The sequence below is a fragment of the Haplochromis burtoni genome, unplaced genomic scaffold (genome assembly GCF_018398535.1).
Source record: "Haplochromis burtoni strain Fernald_Lab_line unplaced genomic scaffold, NCSU_Asbu1 Contig_214, whole genome shotgun sequence".
In the NCBI taxonomy this organism is placed as follows: domain Eukaryota; kingdom Metazoa; phylum Chordata; class Actinopteri; order Cichliformes; family Cichlidae; genus Haplochromis; species Haplochromis burtoni.
Window position 1 is genome coordinate 49,127 of NW_024582575.1, and position 12,173 is coordinate 61,299.

General features: G+C 43.3%; 1 long non-coding RNA gene across 2 annotated transcripts in view; it reads right to left on the reverse strand.

Moving 5' to 3' along the window:
- The window catches only part of LOC106633512, a 51,340-nt gene that overhangs the window by 12,170 nt on the left and 26,997 nt on the right, over nt 1–12,173 (reverse strand). The window contains exon 3 of one of the 2 annotated variants that reach the window (XR_001336847.2): nt 7,991–11,695. The exons of the other annotated variant lie outside the window; for it this stretch is intronic. This is a non-coding gene — a long non-coding RNA (uncharacterized LOC106633512). Of the gene's footprint in view, nt 1–7,990; nt 11,696–12,173 lie in introns of those variants that run through there. 2 annotated transcript variants of the gene reach the window in all.

Here is a 12,173-nt window from a genome sequence, read left to right on the forward strand (position 1 = left end):
CGATTTGATTTTTTTCGGTAAAATAAAAAAGAAGCAGAAAAGAGTCACAGCCAGGTTACCAAAGCGGAAACTTTGATGGTTTTCCTGCAGCGAGCAGCGCTGAAATCAGCCAACTATTCATGATTTTCACTTTAAAATAATAATAATAATAATAATAAAAATCCACCATAAACTGTCAGAAGGACAATTATGCATATGCAATTATGAATATGATTAGGCAGCTAAAACTTATTAGCTGATGTAATAATACTTTAAGTTTAAATGACATTAAATTACATCAGAATTAATTAAAGTTTGTCTGAAGAGCTTATTACACGTTTTTAAGTTTTTTAAGTTTCTCCTGTTTGAAATGTTATTATTGTGTATTTGCATGATTGTGCAAAGAAATAAATTCTTTAAAGTAAAAAAATCAGAAAACACGTTTTTGTTTTAGATAATAAATAATAATGATGAACAGATATTGTAGCTTCCACGAGACTTTGTCTGTAATAAAACACAGTTAAACTTTATTGTGTTTTTTTCTGTTAACCAGCAAAATAAATCAGAACTAACAAAGTTTGATGTGAACTTTATGAAAACAGTTTTCAGAGTTTATGAAGCTGTAAGCAGGCGGGCAGAGAGAGGTGAGCTTATGATCACATCCACAAGCACCCAAACTGACCACACTGATCAGTAATCAGATTACAATGACCGGTATTAGGTGTGTGTGTGTGTGTGTGTGTGTGTGTCTGCGCAGCTGTAATCAGGCTGTAGTTATGATGCTAAAACAGAACATGGATAATGATGAATCTGAACTTTGCTGCTAAAAGTAAAAACATTTCTGAAAGTTTATTAAATTTTAGATTAACCATCAGAAAGTGTGAGCACATAAAGAAGTGATGGAAGCAGCATTTATATTATTCACTTAAAAGAAACAAAAGCATGCTGTGGTATGCTAATAATCTTCTTTTAAAAGTAATTTTAACATGAAATAAATAAAATCAAACACTCTACCATGTTTATTACTGTTGCTTTACATTTATTGGTGTGTTTGTTCAGACAGAGACACTTTTAGCTGTTTTTATACAGTTTCTCGATTTTTGATCTTTAAAAATGCAAAAAATCTATTTTGTTTGTAAGAAGGAGTAAGAATGACAACAAAGGAGCAAAATGCACAAAAATAAACAAATGAAAAAAAAAATTAAATTACACAACATAGATGGGATTTTATTAAAAGCAGTCCAGACCTGTTTTAATTGTAACATTCGCTCTGGGAAAACTGACAGACTGAAAGTAAAAGTCAGTTCACCAAAACGCTCTGAAGCCGCACGGACACATGTTGGGACTTTTATTTTGTAGGAGGCGTGTGGCTCTTGGCTCCCAGTGGTGTCGGGCATCGTGTCGCCGAGGCTCATTTTAGTGACACTGTGGATGAAAACAACATCCGCCGCGTGCCCAAACTGTGAAGACGTTGCTGAGAATTAGAGGATAATTAGGCAGAAAAAAACGAGCTGACCAGCGGCCGTTTGCTCACATCCCATTTCTTCTCCTCAGCTCAGCGTAATCTGAGAGGACGCCCCGGGCTGCACTTTACAGTCTGAGTCGAGTTTAAAGAGGGGAGGAAAAAACCCAAATACAGCAACCTGTTATCCAGCAGGACTCGGCTCAGTGAAAGCAGTGTGTGCTAACATGAGGCCGTTTGCTGCCTGCAGCCATGACACCAATCTGTGACTGTAATCAGCCCACACCAGAGGACTGATCGGTCCCATCCAGCCTCACGCCAACGTAATCTTCCCTAAAAGTGTGCGGACATTCATATGATGGATGTCACTCCGATATTCCAGCCTTAATCTGTGGCTCTGACAGCTTCCACTCTTCTGGCTTCATTCTTCCCACCAGATGTTGACCCTGCAGCGAGGATTTGCCCCCACGGATGAAGGAGTTATCCCTTAAACTAGGCCTGAAGACTGCGTTCTTTTAATGCCCAGCAGGGGGCGACTCCAGAGGATATCCGAGTGCATAGAAGTGGAGGAGAAAATGAGCCTACTTCTCATCTTATTAAAACAGTTTCCTGACGAGTTTATCGTCTCGCCCTCTAGTTTCAGGTCCTACGAAACACAACGTGAAGTTCACTTTGTAAAATATGATCACATTAGAGTCAACACGGACAGTAAAACTGGGGCTGATTTAGGGCGGGGCTACCTCCTGACTGAAATGCCCTGAAACTGCAAAAGCATCAAAGGTCAAACGAGAGGTCAACGTTTAGGTTAGTTTGTATAAACCTCCTGTCGGATCTCTAATCTGCTGACTCAGTGTCACAAATGTCATTTGTCCCCTCTGTAGAGGAATTATGTGAAGCAGTAGCGGTTTTAGATACGGGCGACACGGGCGGTTGCCATCATGGTGGGGGCATCACGGGCCTCGGCAAAAATTTCTTTTAAAAAAATGCTCGTACTCATGCTGCCCCGACGTCATGCCAGTGCATATTGTGAATGTCACAGGCACCGATCGGTTTTCTATCGCCCATTTCCTGGGAGTAAGGGCGCCCTTCGTTTGCGAGGGGTGTTCCCCGCCCGAGGGAGTGTTCGCCCAGGGCGCCAAACAGGCTAGGATCGCCACTGATGTGAAGTACGAGTTACGAAAAGTTTATTATGGGCAAATTCTGTGAATGTTTGAGAGATTTTTGTCCAGCTCGACTGCTCATTCTATACATGCATGTTTTATAAAAACACTGAGATCAGATCAAAATGAACTTAATTCTCCAAAATAACTCCCTGAATAACAACCCAGAGCCATTTCAAGGCTGCTGCCGAGTGACAACACGTGCCTCTACTGCAGGAAGCATGGCCCCAAACGCACTGCAAACAGCATCTTCCTCCATGAAGATCTTATGAAGGAGGGAGTCATGGACAGAGACCAGACACTGTTTTAACATGGGAGTCTACGGGGACGGGCTCACTGCTGCCTCTGCTGGACATCAGAGGAACTGCAGGGTCAGGCACTTCCAGCTTTGTAGCAGGCAAAGTTAGACTTTATGATTTTTGTTAGTAGCAACACAAATTGGAAAATGTGACTCAGCGGTTTCATAACTGATCTGGTGATAAATGTGTTGTCCAACAATATTCACAGCTGAGCATCAGCTTACATCTACTTCAGGTTCCTGTCTCTTAGCCATGAAAGTCTTCATCTTCGAAAAATGTGGTGATAAAAACAAAGATGAAAAAGATAAAAGAAGATTTGTAAATACCTCAGATGTGCGTGGTTTGACTGCAGTGGTTCCCTTCAGTTGTGTGGTGCAGATGGAGGAAACATCCACAGCACACCGACCGTTAGTGAACAGGATGCAGCTGGCACACAGCATCACGGGGCAGATGGTGGAGGAACACTAAGCAACAGGGCTGATGGGAAATGTGGTCCTTAATCAGAGAGAGGAGGACTCAGAATACAGCGAAGGCTGCAGGCTGTTTACAAACCCACCAACAATAAGATGCATAAAACAGAATCATGTCGAACGTTTCCAGGTGTAAGCGATGATTAATAGTCTTTGAAGGATCAAAGCTAACCCTAAGCTGTTTGCTGACATGGAAACAGCAAGTCCTCTCCACCCCACCCCAACCACCATCTTTACTGAGTGCCAGTAGCTTGCTATACATTTGCTCCTGACCTGTGCCAAGACAAAGGCTTACAGGTCACTAATGTTAGGCACTGCTGAGGGATAAAGGTCTTTAATAAGCCTCACAGTAGATATTTTAGGCTTAATGGATGAGGGAAGGAAACAGAGTGGGAATACACAAATACCTGCGGCATCGGTCCAAAAAGGGAAGCACGTGTGACATTACGTGTGCTCCCATCCACCTGTTTAAGGCACATTTTAGTCATGATGGAACACGTCCTAAATTTCACAATAAGAATTCAGTTTTTCTCCTTTGTAAATGGGTGAAGATGATGGAAAAGTCCTTTAGCAGCAAAAACCCAAATCGGACACTTCCTGTAGCATTTTGAGATTTGCACAATGATAAGAAGGAAATAACTCCAGAGTCGCTCTGTTCATTGTGTGTCTGCTTGAACAGCTGTCTTTGGGTCATGAACAGCACCTCAGCTGGGCTTTCACAGCGATTACTGTCGACAGAGCTGAGCCGTCCGACTTCCCGATACTGAAGCTGTCCGTGAGATCAGCTCCGAGTGCCGGGAAGCTGTTCCTCAGTGAACTGGAGGAAGCTCACTTTGTATTTGTGACGTCTGATTTTAAATGAAACAGCACTTCTGTCCTTCAGTTTTCCTTAAAAGGAAGCAAATGAAAACATCAGCATTGTGCTAAAGTGTGCTGATTGGCTGGTTTAGGATTGAGGCCGTGCTCCATGGCGATGGCGCTCATTTCCAAACAATAACTGTAGAAGCGTAGTTACAGCGTCAGTCACACAGGTGACTTCCTGTGATCGTTTGCATGAAGGACGCCGTCCTGTCTGCTGACACGAGCGACAGCACGTCCAGGCCTGAAACTCAAAGCTCGAAGAATATCTGTGCAAAGACGTGGACTACAGAGGGAAAACTGAAAATATGGTGGACGCACGATAAAGAGGGAAAACAGACACGCAGGGAAGGTAAACGAGAGGAAAAGCAGTTACTGAAAACTCTAAAAACACGAGTTTTTCCAAGAAAAATATGAAATTGCTGGTTGGTCGATTTAATTGTTGACTATCTTCTACTCTACAGATGAGTGGGCGTGTCCAAACTCAGGTGTTGATTTAACCAATGGAAATGAGGAAAAAGAAGAAAGGAAGGAGAAACTGACCTGTTAGTTTTATAGAAAGTGAGAGAAAATATTGATGAAGATGATGAGCTGAGCTTTAACAGCAGCGCTGTGGATTCATACTCATGAAGAACCTTTGTGATTATTTTCCAGAGAGGTGCAAAGTTTGGCCTCTACGTCCAGTTATTGTTCATTATTTCACTGAAATAAAAATATAAATAAACATCTAAATATGATTTCACTAAATGTCTATTCTTGGATGTGTCTTTAGTCACAAAGTGAGATAAACACCCCTCCACCCTCAGGTCACAGCTCAATTAACTTGTAGGTTCATTTCTAATAGATCCATATTTATATATGATCTACTATAGATAGGTAGGTAGATACAACTTGACTAAAGGCGGCAGCTCTATTGCTGGAAAAACAAACTTAAAAACATAAATACATGAATACTAAAGAAACAAATGAAACATGAACGAGAACTAAAAAATCTGGTCAGTAGTGACTGGACTTGACCGGACTGGAGAACATGGACCTACACACAGCAACGTGGAGGAAGCAGCAACAAACAGGGGAAGACTGAGGACTTAAATACACCGCAGGGTAACGAGAGGAACAGGAAACACAGCTGGGAGTAATCAGACATTTCGAGACAAAAGGAAGCAAAACTGAACACAGCAGGACGCGAGACTGTCAAAGTAAAACATGACGCATGCACAGAGACACAGACGCTGAGACATGACTGACTGCATATGAAACACTGGGAGGACACAGGGACTGAAAACTAGAAGCTAAAAACAACAAACATGAACAGAAAACCATCACGACAACTAAAACCATGAATAACAACAATCAAGGAATAAACACACAGAAAACACTGGATCACAGCCCCAGTGCCGTGACTGGGATCATCGGACTGGTCAGTCCTGATCCTGGTCTGTTTGTGGCTCACTGAAGGCTGTAGTTCATCACGTGTGTGCTGATTTCTCTTCATATTTCTTATTGCTCACACGGACTTTGCTTTCTAGCACTCTGATATGTTTTAAAAACAACTAAACATTCCTTTAATACATTTGTTTTGTGTAAAATCAGGATATTGTTAATTTTCCTATGCATTGATTAACTGAGGTCACCAACCTGCAAGTTGCTTTTAAACTAAGTTAAAATCGGACTAACAGACGTTCTGTTATTTCTGTCCGTGCCGGGGCTCGAACCGGCAACCTTCCGAATACAAGACGAACTGCCAACTCTTGAGTGAGTCTGATAGCACCCAGGCTCTGTGTGCTCAGTAAAGTGTGTTTGATTATAAAGACCACGCAGATGAAGCTCAGATCAAACTTCCTATAAAAAACTCTCAGACTTTTGCTTTTACGTGTGCACGAGCGTCAGCGGGCCTTCAGGGGTCGCACGCCTGGAAACACCAACAGTAAAAATATCCCTTTGTTTACGGTGAGTCGGTGTAACCGGACCTATCGCTCAGAAGCTCGCCGCATTAGCGCAGCTCTGAGGGAACATCGTATTTTCTGTTTACTCATTAACCTGCAGACTGGCCGGACTCCAGCACACAGGCTCACAGGTCAGCCAGGTTAGAGCCTCCTGAGATATGCTGCCTGATAACAGGAGGCTTTACTGCCCAGCTTAATCCTGTGTACCAACATTAAGAGCTGTGTTTGGCCACAGAGTCCACAGCCAACAGCTGCATTAACACTGCGTGACTCGAGGGGATGAGTCGTATTTTTGTTCGTTTATGGAGGATGGCGTGATGTTTTGTGCTGGCGGCGTGCGGCAGAAACAGGAAGTCGGCCCGTGTAAACACCTAGAATCTTTTTTTTCTTAAGATGAGCTCAGGGGCAGATTTGGTCACAAATAACTTTTTTTCCCCACCAACTAAATCTTCCAATGGAAACAGGATTGGAAACATTTGTTTAGCCTAGCTTAGCATAAACCCCAGCAGCACAGGGGAACGCAGCGACTGATTAAGTCTGATATCTGAGTGAACGTCACACTAATAATGTCCCGATATAACAAACTATTCAAACACCTTCATACCCTGAAGTTTATCTGGTAATTATGTTAAACCACTGCTGGTGACAAAACATGCAGTTCCTCTGACGTCCACTGGAGGCTCCAGCAGTGAGTCAGCCCCACAAAGCCCCATGTTAGCAGAAATAAACATGTCGGGCCTTCTGGAGCATTTTAATGACATCATCTGACCAATAATATGGCTGCAGTGACGTCACTGCACTAACAGAACATCCAAGACTCTGAGCCCAGTTTCCTGAGTGAAATATGAGGATTTTATTTGAATGTTACTCGGCACTAATTCTGTCACTTTAATGTTCTTACACAGTTTATAGATGCAGCTTGTTAGCTAACATACCTAGCATTAGCTCGTGATGTTGTGGATCCAAAATGTAGACACAGAAAACAGGTGGGATTTTAAAAAGGCAGGAGTTTAATGAGGCTGAGGGTAATCAGGGAAGTGAAGGAAGACAACGGGAAGGAAACTAAAAGTAAGGCACTACTAACTATCAAAATAAAGCAGGAAGTGAGAAGTCGCAGACACACAAATGAACTTAATACAGGAGGATTCAGTGTTGCCAACTTAGCGACTTTGTCGCTATATTTAGCAAGTTTTCAGACCCCTCAGCGATTTTTTTTCTGAAAAGCGACTAGCGACAAATCTGGCGACTTTTTCTGGTGTTCTTAGAGACTTATTTATGACGACTTTTTGACATAAAAGCACGTATCGCTCTTACTCTTAACAAGCAGCGGTGCTGCCGTGGGCACCTCACCCGCGCCAAAGCGCTCACGGGCGGAGGATAGTCCTCCCCCGCTGCTATCAGGGCAGGAGACGTTCACACCTGTGCGTCCAAACTGCAAATGAATCGCGCATGAGCGAAGCCGCTGCTCCGCACTGACTGTAACGCAGGCAGTTCTTCTTTTACTCTTATGCGGTTTTGTGGATCACAAGGTTTAAAACTACTTATAAACACACACACAAAGTAACTCCACCATTTCGGGTCACTTTTGCGGGTCCAAGCCCGGGTAAAGGAGCAGGGTTGGAACAAAAAAACAAAAACAACAATCGCTAAAAGAAATTTAATTTGTAGTTCTAAATAAATTCTAAATGCATTTAGGAAGTTTTTTACTCACTTTATGTCTCTTTCACAATGTTATTTCTCTCTCCGACAACGTAGGTTACAATTACATTAGCATAACCAATTATGCAAATTAGGCGATGACGTCATTTAGCGACTTCTAGCGACTTGCAGGACAGCCAATAGCGATTTTCCTTACTGAGGAGTTGGCAACACTGGGAGGATTAAACACCGAGGGAAGAACTAAACTCAACCAGGAACTAAGAACGGACTAAAGTCTAAATACACGATAAAAGGAGACTACATGATGAAAATATGAGCAATGATCAAACCAAGAATCAAAATATCTAAATAAACAAAAATAGAAAGTCCAAAAACTCTGGGTCAAACAATCCAGGAGCGTGACACTGAGGGGATTCTCCAAGGTAAAGTATCAGATAAATATGGCTCATTTTAAACTGTGAATCATGCAAAGCTGCTCTGGATGTGGAAATGAGCAGCTGCCTTCTTCAAAATCCAAAGTACAGCAAAGGAATCTGCTTCATGAAAACGGGGAGAAAAGAATGACGACCGAGCACTGACTTACAGACATCGTTGACTCTGCAGCGTGACGCAGGCAGCAGAGTTTACATGTCAGTGACTGTGACAGCGCCGTTTAGACAACACAAAGGAAACTGCACCAAACTTCCCGTTTAAACCTTGGCAGAGAAGAAAGTAGTGATTAGGATCTCACAGGCATTTCCTCCACAGCCAACCATATACTTGGCACAAGGGAAAACCCGAGCAGGCCAAATCCCTGGTGTGCTTGATGACATGTGATGTAATTGAGGTAACGACACGGCGTGGGAAGCGCGAGGAGGTCTTTGTGGGTCTGTATGAGAGCGGGAGGGGAGCAGCGGGAGAGGACATGGACGAGAAGAACAAGGAGAAGAGGAGGAGGAGGAGAAAGGGGGTCCTGCTGGCTGGCTACCTCGACCTCTCCTCGGGGGTGGGGTGAAGAGGTTAAACAAACAGGTCATCGCGGCGGTGTCGGTCCTCGTCCGCAGGCGTCAGCGGGCATCCCAACTGCCACTCGGCGGCCTGTTGTTGTAGGAGCCGCCGTTCCTCCCTCCATCAGCACCACATGAACATGGAGCAAACGTTTCAGCGCGGTGGGCGTGGCCCGTTCTGCCACCTCGGATGGTTACTGTTGTTCTTTTAGTCGGAACATTTCGTTTCCAGGAAACTTGAAACACAAGATGTTTTTAAAAATGACCAATTAAATCAGTGTCGATGACCTCAGAGGAGGAGTGTGCTTCTGTTCTCACCCAGCACAGCAGCAGTACTAACAGCTGTAGTGTTTGTAAGCAGCAGGTCACAGACGTTTGAGCGTCTGCACCGTGAATCCAAGCATAATACATGATTTATAAAGCAGCTGTAAAAACAAACACGTCAAACACCAAAACCTTCGTCCTGCTGCTTTGTGAGCAGCTAAACTTGGTTATGTAGTTGTTTGTTTGTTTGTATCTGTTTTTATTTTAATTACAAACCCATAAACATTTTATTGATAAAGTTAAAGGCTGAAGAATCAATAACTCTCTTTAAATATTGTTTGACATTTTATACAAAGCACACGGTTTAATATTTTAATGAAGGAAGAACTTTAGATATGCAACAATCAATAAATGTATTTATTCATATTTACTTTGTTATTTTAATTGAAGCACTTTGATGAACTTTTGCTACATTAATGATGAATTTTACATATTGAAGATTTCACATGACATTCTCTCATGACATGATGACGTCACCCAAACTTCATCCTGTTATCCCTACAGTGTCGGCGTCTGCTCCGATGTGCTATTTTTATAGCGGCTTATTTCGGTAACTTTATCGATAATCAGCTGGACCGTTCCACACATCGAGCTCCACACACAGTGTCACGGTCCCTGGGTGGGTTTGTGATTCTGTTTTGAGGATAATTTACGTTTGTATCCCACTTTGGCTTCAGCGTGTCTGGGTTGTTCAGTCTTTAGTTTTCCTTTTGTGTTTGCAAGCCTCATTTATCTTCTGACACTTTGTATTACTTCGTGTTAGTTACAGTTACTTTCTGTTAGTTTCCTGTTGTGTTTTGTGTCCTTCGGTGTCTCCTGTGTCACGTTTCTCCTGTTTTACTTCCTGTTTTATTTTGATCTTGTTTAACTTCCCACTGTTTAGCAAAGTTGTCTCCGTATAGCTTTTGTATATATTGTCTCAGTCCTCCTTTGTCCTTTGCCGTGTTGTCTCTCTAAGCTGTGTTCCTTCAGTCTGATTTCCCAGTTTCCTAGTATTCTTAGAGTTCTCAGATTTAACTCCATGTCTCGCTCCTTGGACTTTTTTCTCCCGATCAGCGTTAACGATCGTTTGAGTTTGACACGTGGGTCGTGCGGTTGGGTCTCTAAGGTGCTCCCACACATCTCAATATGACAGCGAAATGCTGCTGCTTCTCTGGGCCTGAGCGGAGAACTGTCCTGTGATTTGACCAATCAAAGAGTTGTTTTGATACTATCAGACAGAAACCTGGTGAAAGCTCTGTTGTCCTGTAAGTGTAAAGACATATTCAGGGTCTGTACTCCTGGCAGCATGATTGATTCTGTTTTTCGATTTTGTGGTTTTTGTGATAAAGCCCACAGATCACAAAGACTCGTGTCCCCTCTGAAGTCAGTGCACCACCATAAAAAGAGACTTTCTATGCTTGTGACTCAGGCAAAGCCTCATGTGGAAAGACGGTGATACATGGTTGTGTGACAGCCAGTTAATCAACACATCGGCTCTTTAATAATATAAGATTGTGTAAGTGAACTGAAGCATTGCAGGTCTGACTTTTCCGGTGCTACCCACATGGATTATTTCACCTCCCAGTTCAGGTTTTTCTTCTTCTGTGACCTGAGAACGAGGTGCGCCAACATCGCCGCAGCAGAGGTTGAAAGCAGGATTGCAGAGCGTGTGAAATGTGAGATGGAAGCAGAGTTTTTAAATGTACGTCGGTGCTACGCTACACTGACCGGACCAACTTTGCTAATGGTCTCTCTGGCTTCTGGCCAATGCTGTTCCCCCCAGTAATCTCCTACTTTTCCCACTTTGCTCTTTAGTTTCGTTACTCTCCAGTGCAAGGCGTTCAGCCTGACCTCTGCCACCTGTCCTTTCATTCCTCCTTTTCCCGTCTTTCTGTCAGTTTAACTTCATCTACCCGCCTTTTTTTGGTCGTTTTCTGAGCACTGCACTGCATTAAGTTTGACCTTTTGTCTCTTTTCTCATGTCCATCAGGTTCCTCTCTGTGTTCTTTCTTTGTCCATGTCTTCCTTTGTGTAATTGGGTCTGTTCGTCTCTATGCTGCCTGAATGGAGGAGAGGTTTAACTCCTCCTGGATTAGGGACCCCTGTGGTGAAGTGAAGGCATGAAAGACAGAGGAGAGGACACGCTGATGCTGACATTCATGGGTTTGTCCTTTGGCTCATCTGAAGCCTCAGAAGATTTACTAAAAGTCACAAAATCATTTCTTGACATGTCAAGAACCAGTCCGAAGAGATGGGAACAACCCAAAGCCCGGATTCAGACTTCCACTTGAAAGATGGAGTAAAACGTGGGAGCGGGAATGTTCTGAGTTAGATCACAGCGTTCAGTGTTTTTCTTTGTTCCACTTAGTGCTGAGGGTTCAGCTCTCCTCAGTGGTTTCAGTAGTAAATCTGACCTCTGAGATGAAAGCCTCGCTGTCCTCGTCCAGTGGTCATGATAACTGTCAGGAATTTGTCCCGGGCGGGGCGGCGGTCACGCCTGGTCAAACCTCTTTGCTGGTCTTTCTCCTTCCTCTGTCACCGGGCTCACTGAGCCGTCTCACCAACACGAGCTGTTAAAGGCAGAAAATCAGCCCAAATTAAGATTTACTCCTCCAGCATCAGCTGTCAGGAGGTCAAACTGCAGATCTGATGCTAATAAGCTTAGCTTTTTCATTAAATGCAGATCAAATAAAATTTAGTTTGACTTCACACTCACTCATGCACAGAGATCGTACTGCCAGGGCTGGGGCCCAATGAAGTACAAAGAAGGCCTCTGGCATGAACATGTGTACTTCTATCAGGAAGATTTGGTAAAAGACCCGAACATCATCTTTGCAAACATCACCCTGCACAAGGTTTCCAGTCTCAGCAGACTCGACTGCCGGACTCTCTCAGGAAGAGACACAACAAGCGACTCTTATCGCTCGATAAAGACGTGGTAGCAAATACTAAGTCTGAATAAAGCCAAACAGTAAGACGCTCATTTGCATCCAGAACTAGTTTAGAGATACTGAACGTGCAGTTTGGCCAAAAACCTGCAGGTCCTCT